This window comes from Hyperoodon ampullatus (assembly GCF_949752795.1).
Source record: "Hyperoodon ampullatus genome assembly, chromosome: 5".
NCBI classification, from domain to species: domain Eukaryota; kingdom Metazoa; phylum Chordata; class Mammalia; order Artiodactyla; family Ziphiidae; genus Hyperoodon; species Hyperoodon ampullatus.
Genome location: NC_136918.1, coordinates 7,277,867 through 7,301,641, shown reverse-complemented (window position 1 = coordinate 7,301,641; position 23,775 = coordinate 7,277,867). Strand labels below are relative to the sequence as shown.

Sequence of the window (23,775 nt, the reverse complement as noted above, 5' to 3'; positions counted from 1 at the left end):
TTTCCGGGCCGGGTGGCTCTGGGTAGTCCTCAGAACACAGCACATAAGCTTTCTACTTACATCAGTCCGGATTTCAAAGAGGTACAACCAAATCAACTTGTAATTATCTGTATGCAGATTAATTGCTTTGTGGATAACCTGTGGCAATTGCAAAACGTTAACCCATAACTGATCTTCCATTCTTGCACAGGACAGTGATGGCTGCCTTTCTGTCATGAGTCACCAACTCCCCTAGGCCTGCAAACTCATTCTAACACTGGATGGAGCCTAACCAATCCAGAAGGAAAATCTCTGCCCCAAATGATTAAAATAATGCATAAGAAAGCCAAATGTAAATGACTGCTCATTCAAGGGAATGCCCACGGCAGGAACCCATCACATCCCTGAGGAGTCAAATGTCCATGGTTGATTCAGCGCAGCCATGCAGGAAACAGGGGACAGGGAAGGGGCTTGGTCCTTGGTGTCACTGCACTGCTGTGCAATGGAGTCCTGGCTGCTCACTAGATCCCTGATGTTTGACAGGTCACTTAATCCCTGGGCAACAGTCTCTGCATCTGATATCTAACATGGATGATACAGGGGAAATCTATGCAGATCGAGAGTCAAAAGTCAATAGGCATGCTGAGAATTGGAAATCAAGCATAGTCAAAATGACACTTGAAAACTAAAACAACAAAACCTTACATCCTCTTTGAATTGTGAACACCAGGCACTTGGAAGCCCAAGAGATTCCATATTTTTTCTTTTTCTTTTCCCATATTTTCCTGATTACTGGAGGTGAAGGTCTAGTTTGAAAGGCTGAGGCAGACATGGTGAACAAGGTGAGGGGCAGGGGATGTAGAGGTGAGATAAATGCAGGTTTCTCTCTTACAATCCACATCTGCTTTCATTCAAGTAAATTGAATGTGTGCGATGATTCAGCTCCATTGTACCACTGTAGCTATTACAACTACTTAAAAGTTTTTTGTTGTGGGGATAAATAGATATATATGAATTATCCAGCACACCTTATGTGGTTTGGGGCCTCTCCTTCTGTCTATTAGTCATAGATAATTGAGAACAGACTGCTCATCCCTGCAAACAAATCACTCTAGAATGGACCTTAAAGAACAGAGCTGGAAGTTTCATTAAAATCATCTAAACTGAATTGCTGAATTTATGGACGAGGAAACTGAGGCCAGGGAAGGGAGTGATGTATCAGAGCCACACTGCGGGTGAGTGACAGGGCTGGGATGAGGTCCCAATTCTACTGACCGTCATATCTCCGATTCTACCACGTGGAGCCTCCACAGGAGGCTGGCTCTATCCATCCAGGGAATGAGGCAACCCTCTCCAACACTAAGTCTACAAAACCTTTCTTAAAAGTCATGCTCACTGTAATGTAAAGAGCAGAGTCTCTAGTTACTGTTGAAGTACTTGAGAGTAGGAGTGGGGGTATTATGAATTTGGAGACTTGAAGTTTCCTAGGAAGCTGAGGGGATGCTGCAGTATCCTTGACTTCATGGATGTCTAAGTATTTTTTTTATAAACCCTCCTTGTCCCCAAATTTCATCCCAGTTATTGTAAATAGGTCCGCTCTGCAGGTTTCTATAAAAACCCTCCTCTCTCAAGCCCACTGCATGGACAGGGCCCACTAAGATCTACTCAAGATGAAATATCCAGGCAAATGGCATCCTCCTTGAGGAATGGAGCAAAGACTGGTCAGGACATGGGTGGCTTCACCGTGATGAGTTATCCAACCAAAAGGGAAGCAGCTTGATGTCTTCTTGAGCCTCTACAACCTCAGCTCAGGCTAGTGCACGATTTCCCTGAGGATGACACGAGCAAAACTGAACATTTCTCTCAAACTTCAAGAGTCTGTACTCCAGGTGGGAATACCTCTTTCTTGCTGGGCGTGTGTCATGTCGGTTGACTGGCTCCTTGATGCCAAACACCTGCCTGAAAGTGTGTAATACTTCCAGATGTTTCTTAGTATCCAGCATCCTCCAGCTATGGCTCTTTCTATCCGTTTGAACACCACAGCTCTGGTTCTAGGGTCGCACCCTTGAAAACATATTCTGATCACTCACGGGAAGTGGGGATTGGTAGATTTAGGAAGCGCGAGGGAAGGGCTCTAGTGTCAGGCAAACAGAACGTCAAATCCTGATCCTCCACTGACACAACCAGTAAGTCCCTTTGCCCCAGTTCCTCATTTGTGAAACAGGAACATGGCAGCAACCTCCCAGAGTCATTACACAGATGTGGTGATACATGCAAGGCTCCTAATAAAAGAGGGTGACACAGTCGGTACGCAGTGAAGAATGGATTTTCTCAGAAGAGACAGGGGAGGTTCCATCTTGTTCACCACCGCCTCCCCAGCACTTAGCACATGGCAGGAGCTCAATGAATATGAATAAGAGAGGGAATGTATGAATACCTGAATGGCCCTGTAGGTACTTAGAAAGTCCTTGAAATCTATGTGAGAACTCAATTCATTGTCTCCAACTTACACTTAAAAAGTTAGAACCACTTCAAAGTTGAACCACTGAAAAGCCCTCTTCCACTACCACTTGAACGGAGTCCACTGCATGTTATCATGCTGGCCTCTCATGTCACGTGTCCTCTCCAGCTTCCAGTCCACAGGGAGGGGGGTGTATAGGGGCCCTGTTACCTTCTCGGCCATTAAATACCAGGGTGCTCTCCTCACTCAGCCTGGGGAGCTGCAGGTTCAGACAGCAACACAGACATCGCTGCACTTCAACATGGATCTCCTGTCTGGAAGGGCCCCTCATAGCAGCAGCTGATGCAGTCTCACTTGGTACCCCTTGGAAGTATGCACGAAGGCAAATCAAGGACCACCCCTCACAAAAGCACCCAAATCTGGCCCTGGCCGTTAACCTCCTGCCAGAATTGAGAGGAAAGTGCTATCTCTCACTAATCAGATGAAAATGAAAAGGATCCATTAATGGCCACCTAAGCTCTGTGGTTGAAAGGGAGTAACCTGTTGACCCAAAAGTCCATTCAGCCCCTCACATACCCCCGATCCAGAAGTGCAAAGTCAGTACCTACCCAAAGACTGAGTCATCTTTTTTCTACAAAATGGTTCCTGGTTTGATAAGCGGATGCTGTCCTCCAAACAACACCCTCAACTCTCCACTCTGACTCCTGCTGACAACCACCAAGAGACACACATCATTGTTTTTACTCTATAGATAGTTGAAGTCCCTAAGTTTCAAAAATCTGAGAGCAAGAAATGGGAGTCAGTAGGTGAAATCGCAGTGACATATTTTTCCTAAATAAATGGTTCTCATAGGAAGCTGCTGAGATGGTCACAAAGATATGAAGAAACTTGGGAGCAGTTCAAACTGGGAATTGTTATTTTCTATCCAATGTATGCTTGCAGAGTATAAAATAACCAGAAAGTGGTGATGGGTATTAATAATAATAGGTTAGATTAATTGAACTCTTTCTATGTGCCAGGCATGGCTACAAGCTCTTTACAAGTATTGATTCATTTTATTCTCCTAATTACCTGCTGAGAAGTGAAGAGAAGTTACACAGCTCACTTGAAGTCACAAGGTCTTTAGTTGCGGAACTGGGTTAAAAGATAACAAATAATGTGAAAAACTCAACAGAATTAATTAAAACAAGATGAGTGAAATAAGAAGGATTGCAGCAGAACCCAAAAATGCAGGACTACAATGAAAATTTCTATTGGTAGCACATAAAAGCAAAATGAACACTGGAAAACTTCATGAGTGATGAAAAAAATAAAACAAGAAGATGTCTAAGAAGGCAAGTAAATGCCAAAGCAACACAGGACAATATCAGAACACACAATACTCACAGAGGGCAGAGATTCTAAGCATTATCTGTATTAGGGGGAAACAGAATCAGTAAACAACGATATTGTAAATTTCTCTTGGCTAAAATGAAAAAAGAGAAAAAGCTAAAACAAAGCAAACAAAAAAGATTAATCATAATTGTAAGATTAAAAGATCTTACTGTATTCCAAAGTCAGTTAAGAGAAATCTTTTCCTGGATACAGCCAGCTAAATTTACTAAATCAAGGATTAATAAGATTACTTTTAAGACAATTAGTAAAATACTTTTACTCATAAAAAATTAAGTTAGAGCCTCACCAATCCTACATCAAAACAAATTTCAAATACAGGTATCTCTGCTTTTTGAAAGTTTGCTTTACGCCCCTTCACGTTTTCGAAAGACCTACATTAGTACCTGCTTTCACTAACTGAAAGAAATCCGAAGAGGATTTTCACTTTTGCAATAAAAAGGCAAAAAGCAAAAATAGCATCTAGTGTTTGTTTTTCAGGGAGCCTTTATGCACCTCGACCAGAATGACACCACCAAGCTCTTTAAAGCCCAGGGAACTATACTCAGCACCTCAATATCAAGACACCATAACTTTGAACTGTGTCTGTGAGCATCTGTGCTTTATCTTGATTTATTTTGTGTATCCATTAGCAAGATATGTCCTAAGATAACTGCTCTTTGCGTTATGTCATTTTGGCTTATGAAAGGCTTGAAAGAAATGCTCTACCTTCGGATAGTGGGGGAAACCTGTAGTTTAAAGAGTTAATTTAAAAATGAGCCGTGTATAACCTTGGGGAAAAAACTGTATTAGTATTGTTTGGATATTTGGATGAAGAACATTTTTTTCTTTTTACTTAGAGCAAAAAGTAATGGGAGGGACTTCCCTGGTGGCGCAGTGGTTAAGAATCCACCTGCCAATGTATGGGACACGGGTTCGAGCCCTGGTCCGGGAAGATCCCACATGCCGCGGAGCAACTAAGCCCGTGTGCCACAACGACTGAGCCTGCGCTCTAGGGCCCGTGAGCCACAACTACTGAGCCCACGTCCCACAACTGCCAAAGCCCGTGTGCCTAGAGCCTGTGCTCCACAAGAGAAGCCACCGCAATGAGAAGCCTGCGCACCGCAACGAAGAGTAGCCCCCACTCACCGCAACTAGAGAAAGTCCGTGTGCAGCAACGAAGACCCAACATAGCCAAAAATAAGTAAATAAATATATAAATTTATATTTAAAAAATACCATTATAAAAAAATTAATGGAAAAAAATCACAAAAGAAAACATCAATGGATTTGACTAATACAGTTTAAAATTTATATCCAAAACAACCTAATCAAAATTTAAAAGCACAAAAGAGCAATATTTCTTACAAAAAGTACAGCAACAGGCTACTATTAAAAAGAAGAAATTAGAGATAGATATTTATGCATTTTAATAGGGAATCAATAATCATTTACAAATATGTGAATAAAAAACTTACAAAACAAAAAATATATATACCCATAAACATTTTGGAAATGTTCACATTCCCTAGTAATCAACAAAATGCAAAGTAAAACTGCAGTTTTTCTTTTGGGGAAAAACAGAGGAGAGAGCAGTTTGTTTCTTAATTGTTGGTAAGTCAGTTCTTTTCTGGAAGCCAGTTTTGCACTGGGTACCAAGAATACTAACGGTGTACACATTTGACCCACCAATTCAACTCCTAGAAATATATCCCATGCACCAATAAAACAAGTGCATCAAGGGGTATCCAGGAGGACTTCTCCAATCCCAAGATGCTCAATCTGCTCTGTTCTAGATTATTTTTAAAACTACCATCAACCTCAGTCCTCACAGGTGTTTTGATCTTCTGAATTTGTGGATCATGTTCCCAAACGTCATCTTATTTAATTTTTGAAACAACTCCCTAAGGAAGGCATTATTATCATTATCCCCACTTAAAGACACTGGAAGACAAAAAGGGCAGGTCAATGTAGTCTGAGTTAAAGGTCACAGAAAGTTTTCTCTGACGGCTGAAATCATGCCACGAAGACATGAAAATATAATGACAGAATGGGAAGCATGGATCACCTAGACCAAATCCGTTCTGTTAAAAATTAAACAATTGGCTTTCAGAGAGGGGAAGGTTCTTACTGAGGTTCACGTGGTGGTTCTGGAACACTCTTTCTCTTGCACTAACTCATTGGAAAGCACAAACATTCCTGGGAAGGAGGGCCTGCTCTCAAACTCTTCTCTTTTCTGTTTGTTAGATTATTAGCTAAAACACAGGCATCTTAGAAGTTGGCAATGGGACATGTGATGGGTCAGTTGTGATGGAGAAATAGGAGGTTAAGGAAGCTCTGAAAAAGGGTCTGGGAATCTCCCAACATTCCACCCTTGCACAGGAGGGCTCTGGTCACACAGTGATCCTGGGGATGGGTAAAGAAGTAGGAACAGAAGAAAGAGAGAACCAATCCCAATTGCTCACTCCACTGCTCAGGTCAGGGCAGGCTCTGATATCTCCCGGGACTAAGAATTCGTGGTTCAAGTAGCTGTGTTGTAGACCTACCTCTGCCATTTCAGGTCAACCAAGTGCCTGTTGGCCCCTGAGATTTCCCTGGAAGGACCCTGGACAGCGTTCCACCAGCATTCCAAAGAGAAAAACCCATCAGACCCTCCCTAAACAGAGATGCTAACAGGGCAAGTATAAATGTCTCCCTGGAAAGTCCATGGGGAGCTTCACTGGGAGATTTTAAACCTGATCTCAGCCTCTCTCCTTGGCTGCTCTGAATCCACTTGGTAGTACATTTATCAAATCCTTCATTATTTAAAAGAAGAAGCTCTGAAGAGTTGGTTTGGGGAGCTAATTTAGGTCTGGAAGATGAGTCAGGTTTGGCTTTTACTGTCAGGTGTCCTCACATTTGATAAGAGCAGATGGGTATTAATGAAGCCAGAATCCACCTGGAGCACTTCAAGCTCATTTCCTGCTGGCTGGGGCCGCAATTCCTCCATCAGTTCCTTTGGGGATACTTTGCCAAATCCCTGCCCTTCCACTCATCCTTAGCCTCCGCCTTGGCCTCTGCTTCCAAGCTGGGGAAGGCTGGCCCCATCCATGACAGCCTGCCCTGCGCTCCAGGCACCTGCCTCCTGCTGAGCCCAGGTCTCCACTCTGGAGAAGGAGAAGGTGTCCTGTGGCTTCCCTCCCTGCCTCTCTCAACTCCCTGACTCCGCTACCGATGACCCACCCACCTACCCTCCCACCCCAGTGAACAGACTAATTTGGAGTTGTTTACAGCTATGGGTCTCAGCAGCAATATGTCCACAGGCAGTAATTTGTTACTAATAAAAACAAATGTTCTGAAGTTTGTGAATGATTTCCTTTCTATTTTTTTTTTAAGTAGGAGTGGATTCAAGGTTATATCGATAATAAAATCTCTTACCCCTGTGCATTCTGGTGCATTTTTTTCAGCGACAGAAGATGGAGCTCCCAGCCCCTAGGGGCACAGTGCACACTCCACCCACCCCCTGGGCTGACCAGCAGCCACCACTGGTTTGGAGCTTTGTGAGGCCTCGCTGTTTGCATTGATCAGGGAGTAAGAGCTCCTTAGGGCAGGGACCTTGTCTCATTGTCCTCTGTGCTCCAGCCCCAGACATGGTGCCTGCATACAGTGGGTGCTCAGTCTCCTTGGAGTGGCAGAAGGCGGTGCTTTGACTGATGAGCTCATGGACTAACCAAGACCTGCATCGTGAGCATGCGTAGAACATGGCCGTGTGGAGTCAAGTCTGAGCAGCAAGGGCACCCAATCTTCAGCCTCCTCACCCCTCCTCTGTGGATTTCCTCTCCTAATCTGCTTTCCAACCTCAGTTTACTATGTCTCTGATACCCCACCTTTTGTGAGCCAGGAGGTACCTGGAATTGCTTTCCTCTGAATCCCTGTTTCATGGTTTGGCTAAACTGACCATTTATCATGTGCTCAGGTGCTCCTAGAGCACATCCTGCCTTCTGAGTGCTCCTCATGGCTGGGCATAATGTCCTCTGCCTTTGCATGTATTCTCGCCTTCCAGCGTCAAGTTGAACCACACATAGGTATAATGAAAAAGAAATGTAAAAAGCATGGTATTTAAATGGGTTTCAGGGGGACCTGGGTTCAGATCCCAGCAAATCCCTTTGGATTCTGTGTGATGTTAGGCAATTTACATAACCTCTCTGACTTTCACTTTTCTCACATGATACATGATAATGTTTACCCTGTCATAGGCAGGACAGAGGCCACATCTTATAGAAAATGTCTGCCCTTTTCTCACACGTCTCCTGACTCCCTTACTCCCCACCATATTTTGAGCCCCTAAGAATCATTAGCAGGTCAATAATGCCGTGAGGTCCACCAATGCATTGTCATTAAGTGTCACCAGCCCCTTCCAATGCCTCATAGATCCAGAACAGGGGACAGGCAGGTCTGACCCGTCACAAGCACTACTGCAGCCTGGCTGCCTGTGGGGCAGTGACCAGGGTAATAAGGACCTCAAGGTGGCGCATGTTGCTGCTCAGATGGGGGGAGGGGAACCCATCAGCACATTTAGCTCTTCCGGGAAAGGACATTTGGATGTATCTGGAGTGACCAGCTGAGTATCACACTGTTACCCTTAGTTCCAGATCCTTCACTGCACCCCCAAGTTCTGCCCAGGTACCACGTTAAGTCAACCAACTAGCCAAGGAATGTGCCTTTTTCCAAATTAACACAAAACCACAGACACACGGGCAAATAATTCTAAGAGCTAATTCACCGAGAAGTTATGACGTTCCTGACACCATTTTCCGTGTATTCATTCATTAATAAACCCCTCAAATCTGGGGCATAGGTATTGTGATGACCTTCACTTATGGGTGAGGAGAGGGAGGCACAGGGAGGGTCAGTAACCTGTGCAAGGTTGGAGACAAAGAACCGGAAGATAACCCATCAGTTCTCCTTCTCTGAGCCATCACATCTTCTGGAGGGTCCCAAATAGCAATAGCCCCCTCTTGTAGATCCCTGCTGCATGTCAGAAGCTATTTCAGGTGTTACAATTTCCATATTCCAGGATGGGAAATTGAAGATTTGAAAAGTTAAATGACTTACTCAAGATCACACAGTAAGTGATGAAGCAAGAATTTAAAGTCGAGCCTTTGTCTAACATGCCACACTGCATCCCAAAGGACATTTCCCTTTGGAAAATGGAGAGCAGAAGGAAAGGGGAGATCCATGGAGATTAATCACAAAAGGAAATATCCTCATAGTGCGGTCCTGGTGGCCTCCTACTAACAAAGACCCAGAAGAAACACCCTTCTCTCCTGTCTTTGTTCCCTCCGCCAGCATCTGCCAGTTAGGCAGAACCTGGGAGCTTACTTCCTTCCCATGTTAAGTACACGTTCCACGTTAAGTACAAATCTTTGCAGCGTTTTCCTCTTCCTTCTCCTCCTCCTCTGTCTTTGAGCCTAACGCTGTTCATTACCATCCCTGTAACTTCTCCAAGATAAGCACTGCCAGGAGAAACCACTGTCTTGTCAGAAAAGTCCATTAAGGCTGTCAGGCTCCCTAACAAATCAATCAGGCACCAGGAGGCCTTTCAAAATGATTTCATTTGCTATTCAGGCGGAAACAAATAACTTTCCCAGGTGAGCGGCAGAGGCGTAGGCCATGGGCCAAATGGCGCCACGGTCTCAGGACAGAGCTGACATTTTCCACCAACAAATGGCACAGGCTGTGCTTATCTCTCCCGTATTAAAACAAAACCACCCTTTTCTTGACCCCTGTTTCCCCATCAGCTAGTCCCCTGTTCTTTGTGGGTCCGGACTCACCGTCACCAATTTCTTTCCTCTTGTTTTCTATTGCGCCAACGCCAATCAGACGTTCCTTCACCCTCCCCTGAGACTGCCCTTTTCAAGGTCATCAAAGACCTCTGTGTTGCTACGTGCAATGACCATTTCTCAGTCCTCACTCAGCTTCCTTGACCTAGCAGCAGCAAGTGATCACTCTCTATCTTTGTCAGAGATACTAACTGCTGTAACAGCCAATCCCCAAATCTCAGTGGCTGAAAATTGTAAAGGATTATTTCTCACCTGTGACACATTCCGGAGTGTGTGTGCATGTGTGTTATGTGTGTGTGTGTGTGTGTGTGTGTGTGTGTTTGGGGTACAACTCCAAAGAGTCATTAGGGGAACAGATCCTCCCATCCACAGGCTCCACTCTCCCCTGAGGTCATGGAGAGCAGGAGATTTTCTTGGCCAGGCCTGGAGGTGGCATACCTCACTTCCACCCATATTTCACTGTCCAGGACTCAAGGCACATGGATGCACCTAATTTCAAGGGAAGGTGGGAAATATAGTCTAATTCTGTGCCCAGAAAAAAGAGGAACTGGTTTGGGAGCCTCTTACTAGTCTCATCCATGCTCCATCCACACTTTCTTCACTTTATTTCCAGATACTTTATGCTCTTGCTCTTTTCCTAATGCACTGGCTATTTCTGCTCACTCTCCTTTGCTTGTTCCATCTCTTCCCTCAAAAATCTGAATATCCCATGGCTTAAAAGACTAGCTGTATACCAACAATTCTCTATTTATTTCCCCAGTCAGACATTTCTCCCAAGCCCTAAATTTGAGTGCCCAATTGCTTACTTCATATCTCCACTTGAATGCTACAAGACATAGCAATGGATTATTCTAAAGTGAATGCCCAGTATTCCTTCCCAAACCCACTCCATCCACAGCCTTTCCAACTCAGGCAACGGCACCTCCATCTTTCTAGCTTGGGCCCAAAACCTTGATGCCACCTTAGACTCCTGTATTTCTCTCACATCTCAAATATAACATATCAAGAAATCCTGCTAGAAGACCTAAATAGACATTTCTCCAAAGAAGATATACAGATTGCCAACAAACACATGAAAGAATGCTCAACATCATTAATCATTAGAGAAATGCAAATCAAAACTACAATGACATATCATCTCACACTGGTCAGAATGGCCATCATCAAAAAATCTAGAAACAATAAATGCTGGAGAGGGTGTGGAGAAAAGGGAACACTCTTGCACTGTTGGTGGGAATGTAAACTGATACAGCCACTATGGAGAACAGTATGGAGGTTCCTTAAAAAACTAAAAATAGAACTACCATATGACCCAGCAATCCCACTCCTGGGCATATACCCTGAGCAAACCATAATTCAAAAAGTGTCATGAACCAATATGTTCATTGCAGCTGTATTTACAATAGCCAGGACATGGAAGCAACCTAAGTGTCCATCAACAGATGAATGGATAAAGAAGATGTGGCACATATATACAATGGAATATTACTCAGCCATAAAAAGAAATTGAGCTATTTGTAATGAGGCGGATGGACCTAGACCTAGAGTCTGTCATACAGAGTGAAGTAAGTCAGAAAGAGAAAAACAAATACTGCATGCTAACACATATATATGGAATCTAAGGGAAAAAAAAAAAGGTCATGAAGAACCTAGGGGTAAGACGGGAATAAAGACACAGACCTACTAGAGCATGGACTTGAGGATATGGGGAGGGAGAAGGGTAAGCTCTGACAAAGAGAGTGGCATGGACATATATACACTACCACACGTATAATAGATAGCTAGTGGGAAGCGGCCGCATAGCACACGGAGATCAGCTAGGTGGTTTGTGACCACCTAGAGAGTGGGATAGGGAGGGAGGGAGGGAGGGAGACACAAGAGGGGAGAGATATGGGAACATATGTATATGTATAACTGACTCACTTTGTTATAAAGCAGAAACTAACACACCATTGTAAAGCAATTATACTCCAATAAAGATGTTTAAAAAAAAATGAAATCCTGCTAGCTCTACTTTCAAAAGCTACCCACCAATAAATTAAAAAAAATAAATAAATTCCACTAGTTCTCACCTCCTGTTAGACTCCACCAGCATTCCTAGCTGGATTATTGCAGTGTCCTCCTCCCTGGCTTTCCTGATACTGCCTGCATCCTCCTACAATATATTCTCAATGCAGCAGCCAGAGAAGTCCTACCAGAGGTAAATCAGTTCATTCTACTACTGTGCTCCAAACCCTGAAATGGCTCCAATTCACTCAAAAAAAAAACAGAACAAAAAACTGAAGTTCTCACCACAGTCCACACCCATGCCTCTGTTTCAGTCCTGTCAATGAAAAACCTTCCTGACTGCTCACTGAGTATAAACTCCCAGGTTGGCAGAGAACGCGCTCCACATTTTTGTCCCACTGCTTTTTCTTGCTGTGGCTCCCACTTCCTCCATACGTGAGGCCTGTGTGCCAGGCAAAGGGGCCGACCACACCCTTTTCCCCCTGCATCTCTGCTCCTGGCTTCCCTTCTCCTTTTGAATGAAGCCTCTGGGATCCAGTCATCTTTCAATGGCCATTTCAAGAATTACCTCCCATAATAAAGGTGAACTGAGACCACATTAGTCTTTAAAGGCCACACTGGACTTGAGGGCATCTCTCATGTCAGCTTCCTCACTAAGTAAATGTTTAGAGGCCAGGGCTTTGTTATATTCACCTCAATCAAAAAGGATAGGGCTTTAAACTCATTTATCTCCCTTTGATTTAAGAGACATTTTACTCTGTGCAAGGATGGGGAACCTAGAGGCAAGCAGGTCACCTTCCCCGACTTCAGGGTGGTCCCTGTTGGGAGAGGAGAGAGCTGGATGAACAAGCAATTCCAAGGTCATATTGTCAAGGTCCCATAGAGGGAAGTATTGGGTGATGGGTCAGTGGGATGGGCGGAGGAGCTGGGAAGGCTTAGCAGGAGGCGGTGGCTGACCCAAGGCCTGAAGATGGGGTACGTGTTGAAAAGAAGAGAGAGGTGTGGGAGGAGCAGGCATCCTGGAGTAGAGATCAGTGAGGGACTCAGTCATATTTGTTCAATCTTTGAGAAATGTTCTGCCTTTGATGCTCTTTCAAACGTTTGAATATATACATACAATGCCTTAATGAGATTGAGGAATTACTCGGATGCTTTAAAACAGGGGTCCCCAACCCCCGGGGCCATGGACTGCTACCAATCCACGGCCTGTTAGGAACTGGGCCACACAGCAGGAAGTGAGCGGCGGGCGAGCGAGCGAAGCTTCATCTGCCGCTCCCCATCGCTCTCCATCACTCACATTACCGCCTGCACCATCCCCCTGCCCCCCGCCCCCGTCACCCTGGTCCATGGAAAAATTTTCTTCCACGAAACGGGTCCCTGGTGCCAAAAAGGGTGGGGACAGCTGCCTTAGAACCAGACACACTTTAAAATAATAATAATAATAAGAGGATCTTGCATTTCAAAATAGCCTTTTAAACACTTCCAGATGCTTTCACATCCATGATACATTCTGGTTTTTGTTTTTCACTACTGTTCTGTAGATATAAAGAACATGGTAATAACACTTCCATTTCACAGATTTAGAAATAATCTTGGAAATGTTGTATGGCTTGCTAACATAGACAAGCTAATTGTTTGAAACACAGGTCCCCCCTGTTCCCCTCTTAAGGCTTTCTGCTACATTTGGGGGTCATTACCTGGAGTCTAAGGATGGAGTGGTTTAGGGGCTCCATGAATCCCTTAATACTTAAGAGAAATTCTCCGAGCCTTTTTCAGGGCACTAAGTTCTCTATATTTCATTAGATACCACGGGGACTGCAATTTTAAAATGTGTACAAACTATTCTACCATACTACAGTCAAGGCATGATGACCTTGACCAAGGACAAACTTGGGACTGGTTCATACAGCTTCTTCCTAGAATGAAGCTCCCGGGGAAGAAGAACAGGCTACATGTGGAACACAGACTTCTCTGAGCTGAACTGCCTTCATGCCTGCACTAACGGTCTCCTAGGAAGGACCTGGAAATAGTCACCAGCTGCTCCAATCCTAGCATAATAATGCCCTTCAGCCAGAACTTGAACTCTATTTGTGTACAGTGTTTGGGTTCAATGCCACTAAATTTAGAAGACCATTGCAATTTCTAACACCCATTGTCTGATTTGGATGCAATGTCATTGAAGTCTAATTAAGTGATTGCTAGAGGCAAACTTTGCTGGGTCCACCTAATGGTCAGGTAATGTTTAGTTTCTTCATCCCTGTGGGTCTCTGGGGAACAACTTTGGAGCGCCTCAGATTCACCTGCAGTGCTTGTTAGCCATCTAGCTGTCCACAGCTCATCCAAGCCCACTGTCCCCATCTCTGGGAAGGCCAGCTGTGGGCAAGTGTGGGGACTCTGGGATGGAAGGAGGTAATTGGGAGAAAAGATGTCAGTGCGTCCCAGTCATCCCTGGTGACAATAACCAACTGGGCAGGAGCCTGAGTGGCTCCACGTTTGAAAAGCGCCCAGCTGATTGGAAGCACTGATCCATTTGGTGGTTTTCAAATCTGGCTCTGAATCAGAATTGCCTAGAAAGTCTCAAGACAATTCTGATTCCCAGGTCCACTTCAGACTTACTGAGTTGAATTCTTTAGGGAGGAAACCCATGAATGTGATTTTTAGGTCTGTAGGTGATTCTGATGTTCAGGCAAGGGCATGGATGATTAGATGAAGGATTACTCTGATGAATTAAGCCTGGACAGCCACAAAGAACATGCAATTTGTATGTAGTAGACTGATTTTCCACTTCTGGCCCTGATGCCCTTGTGGAAACTTGAGAGAAAGGGAGGGAGTTAGCATCTAGATGGAAGATGAGCAGGCAATAAATTATTGCACCTGTGGGGTTTGATCAGGTCTTGGCGAACCAGACCTGGACCTGGGTATCAGACGAGAATCAGACCTGGGAACCAGAAACAGACCTACCTGGGAGCTGACAGAGTCAGGCAAGTAATCTAAAGCCCCTGTGTCTCTGTTTATTCATCTCTAAAGTGGGGATAATATTAACTTCAGCCTAATGAGATTGTTCAGAGCAGGGAGTGGGCATACTACCACCCATAGGTTAAATTCAGCCAGCCTGGATTTTTAGCCCACAGGCTAAGAATGGCTCTTATATCTTTAAATGGTTACATTTTAAATGGTTATATTAAGTACCTACCTAATAGCTTTTTTTTTTTTTTTCGCGGTACGCGGGCCTCTCACTGTTGCGGCCTCTCCCGCTGTGGAACACAGGCTCCAGATGCGCAGGCTCAGCGGCCATGGCTCACAGGCCCAAACGCTCCAGGGCATGTGGGATCTTCCCGGACCGGGGCACGAACCCAAGTCCCCTGCATCGGCAGGCAGACTCTCAACAACTGCGCCACCAGGGAAGCCCTACCTAATAGCTTTGATGTTACCTTTTGACATGCAAAGCCTAAAATATTTACTGCTGGGCCCTGTAAGAAAGTTTGCTGACCCCTGGTTTAGAGGGTTAAATGAAAGAATTGATGTGAAATGCCTGGCATGTATTACATGCTATTTACAAGAACTTTCAGGATCTGAGACCTCCTCCTGGCTGGCAGCCAGCAAGAAAGAAGGGACATCAGTCCTACAGCCACAGGAAGTTGAATTCTGACAACAACCAGGGAGCCTGGAGGAGAACCCCTGCTCCAGGTGAGAATGCAGCCATGCCGACACCTCAGCTTCTGCTGGTGAGACCCTGAGAAAAGGACCCAGCCACACCATGCCCACCCAGTCTTCTGACTTTCAGAAACTGAGATTGTAAGCAGATGTTTGTTTTTCTTTTTGTTTTTGGCCACTGCGTGGCTTGCAGGATCTTAGTTCCCTGACCAGGGATTGAACCCAGGCCCTCAGCAGTGAAAGCACAGAGTCCTAACCACTGGACCACCAGGGATTTCCCAGACGTTGTTTTAAGGCACTAACTTTGTGGCACTTTGTTAAGCAGCAAGTGAAAACTCAGAAAAGCCTTCAGACACCAAAAATCTGACTTTTCTCACCAGGAAAAGGCACTCTGACTTTCCCCTCACTCTCTGGAAGTCTCCTGCCTACTTTTCTCTGCCTTCTCTTTCAGGTTCCCTGGCATCCATGGGGCCCCACCGACTATCCCTTGCACTCAGGGAGTTTGCAGTCCTTGGAACGCAGGCCCTTGGGTATGCCACTCAGCTGTGCATGACTTCATCCATTCCTCAGGGGTTCCCTGGACCAGGTGCAGGGGATACGGACACGAACAAGCCAGGGCTCCTGCCCTCAAGGAGTCACTAGTTCAGGTAGAGCAGGGTACGGTAACACCTTCAGGGAAGCATACATGGAGCAGGATAGAGAACTGTGCTGGATCTCTTACGCTCAGCAGTGCTCACTGTGGCCTCTGTGTGCCAGACACTCTGCCCAGCCCTGATGATACAGAAGTAATTCAGCCTGCAAAAAGCTCACCTACTCTTGTGACGCTGGCTCAGCCTCACAGCCTCGATGGCTACAGCAGTGTCATTCACCTCCAATTCGGCTCTAACATGCCTCTGCATCAAGACATTGCCAGGTCCTTTAAGGCAGGAACTGAATCACACCCATGCCTACATTCTATCCCGTGACTCATAGAGTTGAGAGTTCAATTGACCAATTCTCAAATGCCCTCTTCTTTAAAATTTAAGCAAACTCCTCCCTGTTTTTCTTCCACCGACCTTCACAAAAACATTAGCAATGCATCTTTAATACACTGAAGGTCTGTTCTCCACAATTATAAAATACTGAAGTTAAATCCTCATAAAATAAACACAAGTGAAGTGATTGAAAGGTTTAATCCTTTGCCAAATGTGTGGGTTAATCTATGTGTATGTAGGTGTATATGTGTGTAGTGTGTTGGCAAAGCAGTCATTTTTGGCCTTCGAGTAATTTTTTCCTCAGATCTCCACTGGCCAGCTGGGCCAATCCAGGAGAACAGAGTCACGGTAAGGCTTATACGGTCTGCCCACGCTGAGGGCTCAGCAATTCTTGTGGTTGCCAGGGTGTGTGTGGCACAAATACCTTAGTCCCATGGTTAGCTGATCTGCCTTCCCCAAAGGCACCAACATACCATGAAATACGCAGCTGGGCCAGCCCATGGTGACACAATCATTTGCTGGTCCAGAACGGGCAATTTAATTATGGCAAGAAGTCAAAATTTAACAGGACCATCAACTAAGACCCAAATACAATGAGGTGAAGACATTTTTTTTCTACTGCAGAATGCATAAAATGTCCACGCTGTATACTGTAGTGATGCCATGCAAAAACTCTCCTTACTTTTGCTTGAAGCCTCAGTACATTTGACAGGCATCTTCGAGACCACTTCAAGAGCCACAAATGAACTTCTCAAGTTTCTCAGGATCTGTAGGGTATGAAAGCTGGAAATACCTTAGAGATAATCCAATCTAACAGTCTGTTCTCTTGATTTACATACGAGAAAACTGAGGCTCAAAGAGAGGAAGTAAGTTTTCCAAAGTTACGTCCTGAGCTACATGCAGAATAGAAAATAAAACTGAAGCCTCCTGCCTTCCAGAGCAGGGTTTCTCAATCTTGACACTATTGATGCTTTAGGTCAGATAATTCTTTGGTGTGGGGAGCTGTCACATGTATTTTAGTATGTTTTGCATTACCCTTGGTCTCTACCCACTAGATGCCACAGCAACCCTCCACCCCATTAAAAAAATGAAAAAATGTCTCCGAACGTTGTTGAGTGTCTCCTGGGGGGGCAAAAATCACCCCAGCAAAGAACCAGTGACTTGAACGAATGATGCCAGCTTATGCGAATTCTGACTCTAAGATGTACCTGGCTGTATGATCTCAGCAAGTCACTTAACCTTTCTGAGACTGAGTTTCCTTATCTTTAAAGTAAAAATAGTGCCAGCTTTACAAGTTCACATGATTAGTGAATGTAAATGAAATTATGTATGTAAGTCTGTCAGTAAAGTGCCAAACACACAGTAGGCAGGCAGTGGCTATTATTTTTATGAGTTGTGATAGTTTGATACCAGTCTATTTCCGGCAAGCTCTTTCTCCTGTCTGCAATTTGCTGTAAATGCCACCGAACAATCATTTCCTAATGGGGACAGCTACCTTGGCAGCAATAAGCTGAGGCTGGGGCCTCCTCACATTTGGAGGAAAGGGAGAATGCTTGTGAGTCAGGCAGGGTTGTATTTGCTGTGCAGGAAGACAAGCTATGTGCTTTTTTGTTTGTTTTTGTCATGTCTTTAAGCTTCCTTATCTCCAGCTGCAGGGTTCTGCAAAATTAAATTCAATTAGTATTTGTCATCCTTTTCCTGGCTGAGTAAGTCAACTTCTTTTATTGCTGAAATTCATAAAAAAAGTGGAATTGCCAAAGAGCTCTGAAGATTTCAAGGTTTTGAGATGGAAAGTCCTGAATATAAGAGGGGAGAAGTAATTTTTTTCATAACAAAAAAACCGTGGTGTCATTGTGATCATGGGTAATGTACAGGTATGAATATAAACAGAAAGTTCAGTGCTGGGGTTTTCAAACTCTGGCTTTACTACAAAATCTGTGTGTGCAGAAACATAATACTGTCCAATACATGAGAGTGGGACAGCTTTTGCTGTTCTGGCTGCCTCTCTCTGTTTGCACCCAACCGTGGGTGTTTATGCTGGTTGGGAATTCAGGGGACTTGAAGAAACATAAGCATCCTCAGAGTCAGGACTGATCATCTCATATCCACCCTAATGACCGAAAGGGGTCAAAGGAATTTGTGATGGTGACTTCCTGGGTTCATCCCTGTCTCCTTTCTACCCTGGAAATGGCAAGTGGTACCCATTCCATTCCAGCCCTTGGTTTGACCAGGTGAATGCATGCTGGGACAGCTGCTCTTTACCTTCATTCCCATCTCCAGGCCCTGTCTATGCAATGATAACTCATGCCCGAACCCTACATTCAGACGTCAGCCCTCCTATTTCCTTGGTTTTCATTAATGTGACTCTGGATTTTTTTCCCAAACCACCATGAAGTTTGGGAAAGCTCTGCTATCTCTGACGATGATCAGGACACACTGATGTAGCTAGGAGACTCCTGTTCTCTCTCTTTTGGCTGTCATTGGAGCCAGTGGAGCTGTCTCCAGGTATTCCTCTTACACAACAAGAAAGATGACTTTGGATTCCTGAGGAAATCCACTAGGATTAACCATCAGAAAGATGGTCCACTTAGGGAGCTACCCATAGAGTCACATCTATTTCTGAAAACCTCTTCTCCATCATGATGTCCACTATAGGAGGGTGTGTGTTGTTTGCTCATGTAAGCTCCATAGTGAGAAGTCCTTGACTGTCTCATTCACCACTGTAATTCACATGCAGTAGACTCTCAAAATTTTCTTGCAAATGAATAAATGAACAAATGTGAGATAGGCAAACATCCCTCTTTGGCAGTGTGCAAACCTCCAAGTGTACCAAACCCACAGTCCTTCATCCTTCACTGCCTGGGTAGCTTAAACCAGAGGACACATGCTGGTGGCCTGGGGCAAAATTCAGGCAGCAGTGTTGTTTAATCTGTAGATTGTCTGTCCACACAGTGCTCTATAGATTAAACTGAATTATTTACTTTTTAAAAAAATTTTGGAAATTTCAGAAAAATTCTGGATTTCTGGCTTCTTTTGGAAAACGACAAGACCTGGTAGACTTGGGGTTACATTTATAGAAGAAAATAATTAGACTTTTTCCTATTTACTAAGCATAATTAAAAAGCCTGGAGATATATATACATAGGAAGACTCTGAAAGTTGGAGAGAGGCAAACCAGTTAGGGAGCTTGGGACCCAAGAAACAGCATGATGGTGAGTTCCCTGGGTTTTCTTTTTGCCTCATATATCCCAAACTTGAAGCTGAAGAAGGCTGCAACTCAGAAATACAAATAGGAACAGCAAAAAACCAACAAAATCCCAAGCAAAAGGTTGCTTTCTCTAGCCAAAGGACCAGAAAAAGTGCTACATAGCAAAATAAATAATTTTCATACAATTGTCACTGTATTCAGATAAATGTTACATAAAAAAACTGTGACCTTGTCTCTACCCATGACATAAAAGGCTGAGTAGGGTTCCTAGACCTCCAGTCTCATGATGCTGTAATGAGGTACCCCAACATCCTGGCTAAAGTTTTGTCAGAGAGGGTCAAGTAGGGTGCTGGGACGTTCATCCCCAACAGGCAGTAATGATGACCATACTACAGTGTCAATGAAGACCATGTGGAGAGCCTGGGTGTCCACTCTCACCTGACAGTAATGAGGAGCCCTCCCTGCTCCTCACTGGGGTGGTGTCAGAAGAGGCTTAGGAAAGAGTCAGGACTTTTACCGTTGCTCAGCTATAATGAGGCTGTCTCCACTGCAGTATCACTGGAGACCACGTGGGAAGCTGGAATTCCCTCCCCAACCCAGAAGTAATGAGAAAGTCCCCTCAGGTGTTAATGAAAGCCAAGTAGAGAATCTAGACCCTTGCCTCCAGTTGTCAGTAAGGACATGGTGCCCACCCTTCTCTCTTGCTCAGTGTCAGAAAAAGCCAATTAAAACAGATGGTATAAATAAGATCTAGGGTCTCAGAGAATAATATAAAAATTTTCAGGTTTCAACAGAAAATCACTCATTATACCAAAAATTAACAAGATCTCAAGCTGAATGAAAAACAGAACATCAATAGATGGCACTGCTGAGAAAAAGGACGTATGATAAAATAGAAAGCCTATGCAAAGATTTAGAAAACCTCAGTAAAGAAATGGAAGATATAAAGAAGAACCAAATGGAAATTTCAGAAGGGAAAAACACAATGACTTAAATAAAAAGCTCAGTGGATGGGCTTATCAGAAGAATGGAGGAAGGAATCAGTGCACTGGAAGAGAGAAAAACAGAAATGCCTAATCTGAGCAACAGAGGGAAAACAAACTAAAAAAGAGTGAGAGAGAGTTACAGAGCTTCAAGGACTCATGAGAAAAGATTTAACATTCACATCACTGGAGTTCTGGAAGAGAGGAAAAAGAGAGCAATGCTGGAAAAATATTCAAAAAAAAAGTAATGGCTGAAAACTCTCTTTTGGACAAGAGACACAAACCTATAGATTCAAGAAGTTGAGTGAATGTCAAACAGGATAAACCCAAAGAAGTCTAAGCCAAGGTGACAAAATTAACTTCTGAAAATATAAAACAGAAAAAATATTGAAAGCAACCAGTACAACACTTTATCTATAGGGGAAAAACAAATAGAACGACAGGGGATTTTTAAGCAGAAACCAAGGAAGTCAGAAGGAAGAAGCACAGTATTTTTCAAATGCTGAAAGAAAGTAATTGTCAACCTGGAATTCAATATCCAGCGAAAATATGCTTCAGGAATGAAGAGGAAATCAAGACACTCTCAGAGGAAGGAAAACTAAGAGAACTGGTCATCAGAAGACCTATTCTGAAAGAATGACTAAAGGAAGTTTTTGAAACAAAAAAGAAACTGTAAAAGAAGGAAACCTGGTACACCAGGAAAACAGAAAGAACATGATAAACAAAAATATGGGTAAATTTTGGAGATTAATCCTTTGTCAGTTGCTTCATTTGCAAATATTTTCTCCCATTCTGAGGGTTGTCTTTTGGTCTTGTTTATGGTTTCCTTTGCTGTGCAAAGGCTTTGAAGTTTCATTAGGTCCCACTTATTTATTTTTGTTTTTATTTCCATTTCTCTAGGAGGTGGGTCAAAACGGATCTTGCTGTGATTTATGTCATAGAGCGTTCTACCTATGTTTTCCTCTAAGAGTTTGATAGTGTCTGGCCTTACATTTAGGTCTATAATCCATTTTGAGTTTATTTTTGTGTATGGTGTTAGGGAGTGTTCTAATTTCATACTTTTACATGTACCTGTTCAGTTTTCCAAGCACCACTTATTGAAGAGGCTGTCTTTTCTCCACTGTATATTCTTGCCTCCTTTATCAAAGATAAGGTGACCATACGTGCGTGGGTTTATCTCTGGGCTTTCTGTCCTGTTCCACTGATCTATATTTCTGTTTTTGTGCCAGTACCATCCTGTCCTGATTACTGTAGCTTTGTAGTATAGTCTGAAGTCAGGGAGCCTGATTCCTCCAGCTCCATTTTTCATGCAGCTCAATAACAAAAAAACAAACAACCCAATCCAAAAATGGGCAGAAGACCTAAATAGACATTTCCCCAAAGAAGATATACAGATTGCCAACAAACACATGAAAGAATGCTCAATATCATTAATCATTAGAGAAATGCAAATCAAAACAACAATGAGATATCATCTCACACCAGTCAGAATGGCCATCATCAAAAAATCTAGAAACAATAAATGCTGGAGAGGGTGTGGAGAAAAGGGAACACTCTTGCACTGTTGGTGGGAATGTAAATTGATACAGCCACTATGGAGAACAGTATGGAGGTTCCTTAAAAAACTACAAATAGAACTACCATACGACCCAGCAATCCCACTACTGGGCATATACCCTGAGAAAACCATAATTCAAAAAGTGTCATGTACCAAAATGTTCATTGCAGCTCTATTTACAATAGCTGGGACATGGAAGCAACCTAAGTGTCCATCAACAGATGAATGGTTAAAGAAGATGTGGCACATATATATAATGGAAAGTTACTCAGCCATAAAAAGAAACGAAATTGAGTTATTTGTAGTGAGGTTGATGGACCTAAAATCTGTCATACAGAGTGAAGTAAGTCAGAAAGAGAAAAACAAATACTGTATGCTAACACATATATATGGAATCTAAGGGAAAAAAAAAAAGGTCATGAAGTACCTAGGGGTAGGACGGGAAAAAAGACACAGACCTACTAGAGAATGGACTTGAGGATATGGGGAGGGGGAAGGGTAAGCTGTGACAAAGTGAGAGAGTGGCATGGACATATATACACTACCAAACGTAAAGTAGATAGCTAGTGGGAAGCGGCCGCATAGCACAGGGAGATCAGCTAGGTGGTTTGTGACCACCTAGAGGGGTGGGATAGGGAGGGTGGGAGGGAGGGAGATGCAAGAAGGAAGAGATATGGGAACATATGTACATGTATAACTGATTCACTTTGTTATAAAGCAGAAACTAACACACCATTGTAAAGCAATTATAGTCCAATAAAGATGTTTAAAAAAATGGGTAAATATAATAGACTTTCTTGAGTTTGCTAAATTACATTTGACAGTTAAGGCAAAAACATAACATTATCTGATGTGATTCTAAATGCATGGAAAAAATATTTAAGACAATTATAAACAGGGGAGAGTAAAGGGACCTAAATGAGGTAAGGTTTCTATATGCTGTCTGAACAGACAAAATAATGACACCAGTAGACTCTGATAAGTTATGTGTACATACTAGCCAGAACAACCACTACAAAAGATACACAAAATGATACACTCAAAAACACTATAGATAAATCAAAATGAATTCTGAAACACATTCAAGTAATTAACTGGAAGGCAGGACAAAGAAAACAGAGTTGCAAAAAGACAGAACACAGAGAAAATAATAAATAAAATGGCAGACTTAAACCCTAAAAATGTCAATAATTACATGAAACGTAAATGGTATGAATACACCAATTAAAAGACAGAGATTGGCAGAGTAAATTAAACAAAAGATCCATCATACTGTCTATGAGAAACTTACTTCAAATATAATGAAAGAGGCAGACTCAAAGTTAAATAATAGAAAAAGATATAGCATGCAAACATTAATCACAGCAAAGCAGGATCGCTATATTAATATCAGATAAAGTAAACTTAAGAGCAAAAAACTCAGGCTTCCCTGGTAGCACAGTGGTTAAGAATCCACCTGCCAATGCAGGGGACACGGGTTTAAGCCCTGGTCTGGGAAGATCCCACATGCCGCGGAGCAACTAGGCCTGTGAGCCACAGTTACTGAGCCCACATGACACAACTGCTGAAGCCCACGTGCCTAGAGCCCATGCTCCACAACAAGAGGAGCCACCACAATGAGAAGCCTGCCTGCTGCAATGAAGAGTAGCCCCCACTCGCTGCAACTAGAGAAAACCCACGTGCAGCAATGAAGACCCAATGCAGCCAAAAATAAATAAATAAATAAATAAAACTTTTTTTAAGAGCAAAAAATTGCTA

At 43.4% G+C, this 23,775-nt stretch overlaps 1 protein-coding gene across 2 annotated transcripts in view; it reads right to left on the bottom strand.

Annotated features, from left to right (window-relative positions):
* CLSTN2 (calsyntenin 2) overlaps positions 1-23,775 on the bottom strand; it is a gene marked incomplete at both ends in the record, with an annotated part of 642,483 nt that overhangs the window by 357,650 nt on the left and 261,058 nt on the right. The gene's annotated exons all lie outside the window — the stretch shown is intronic.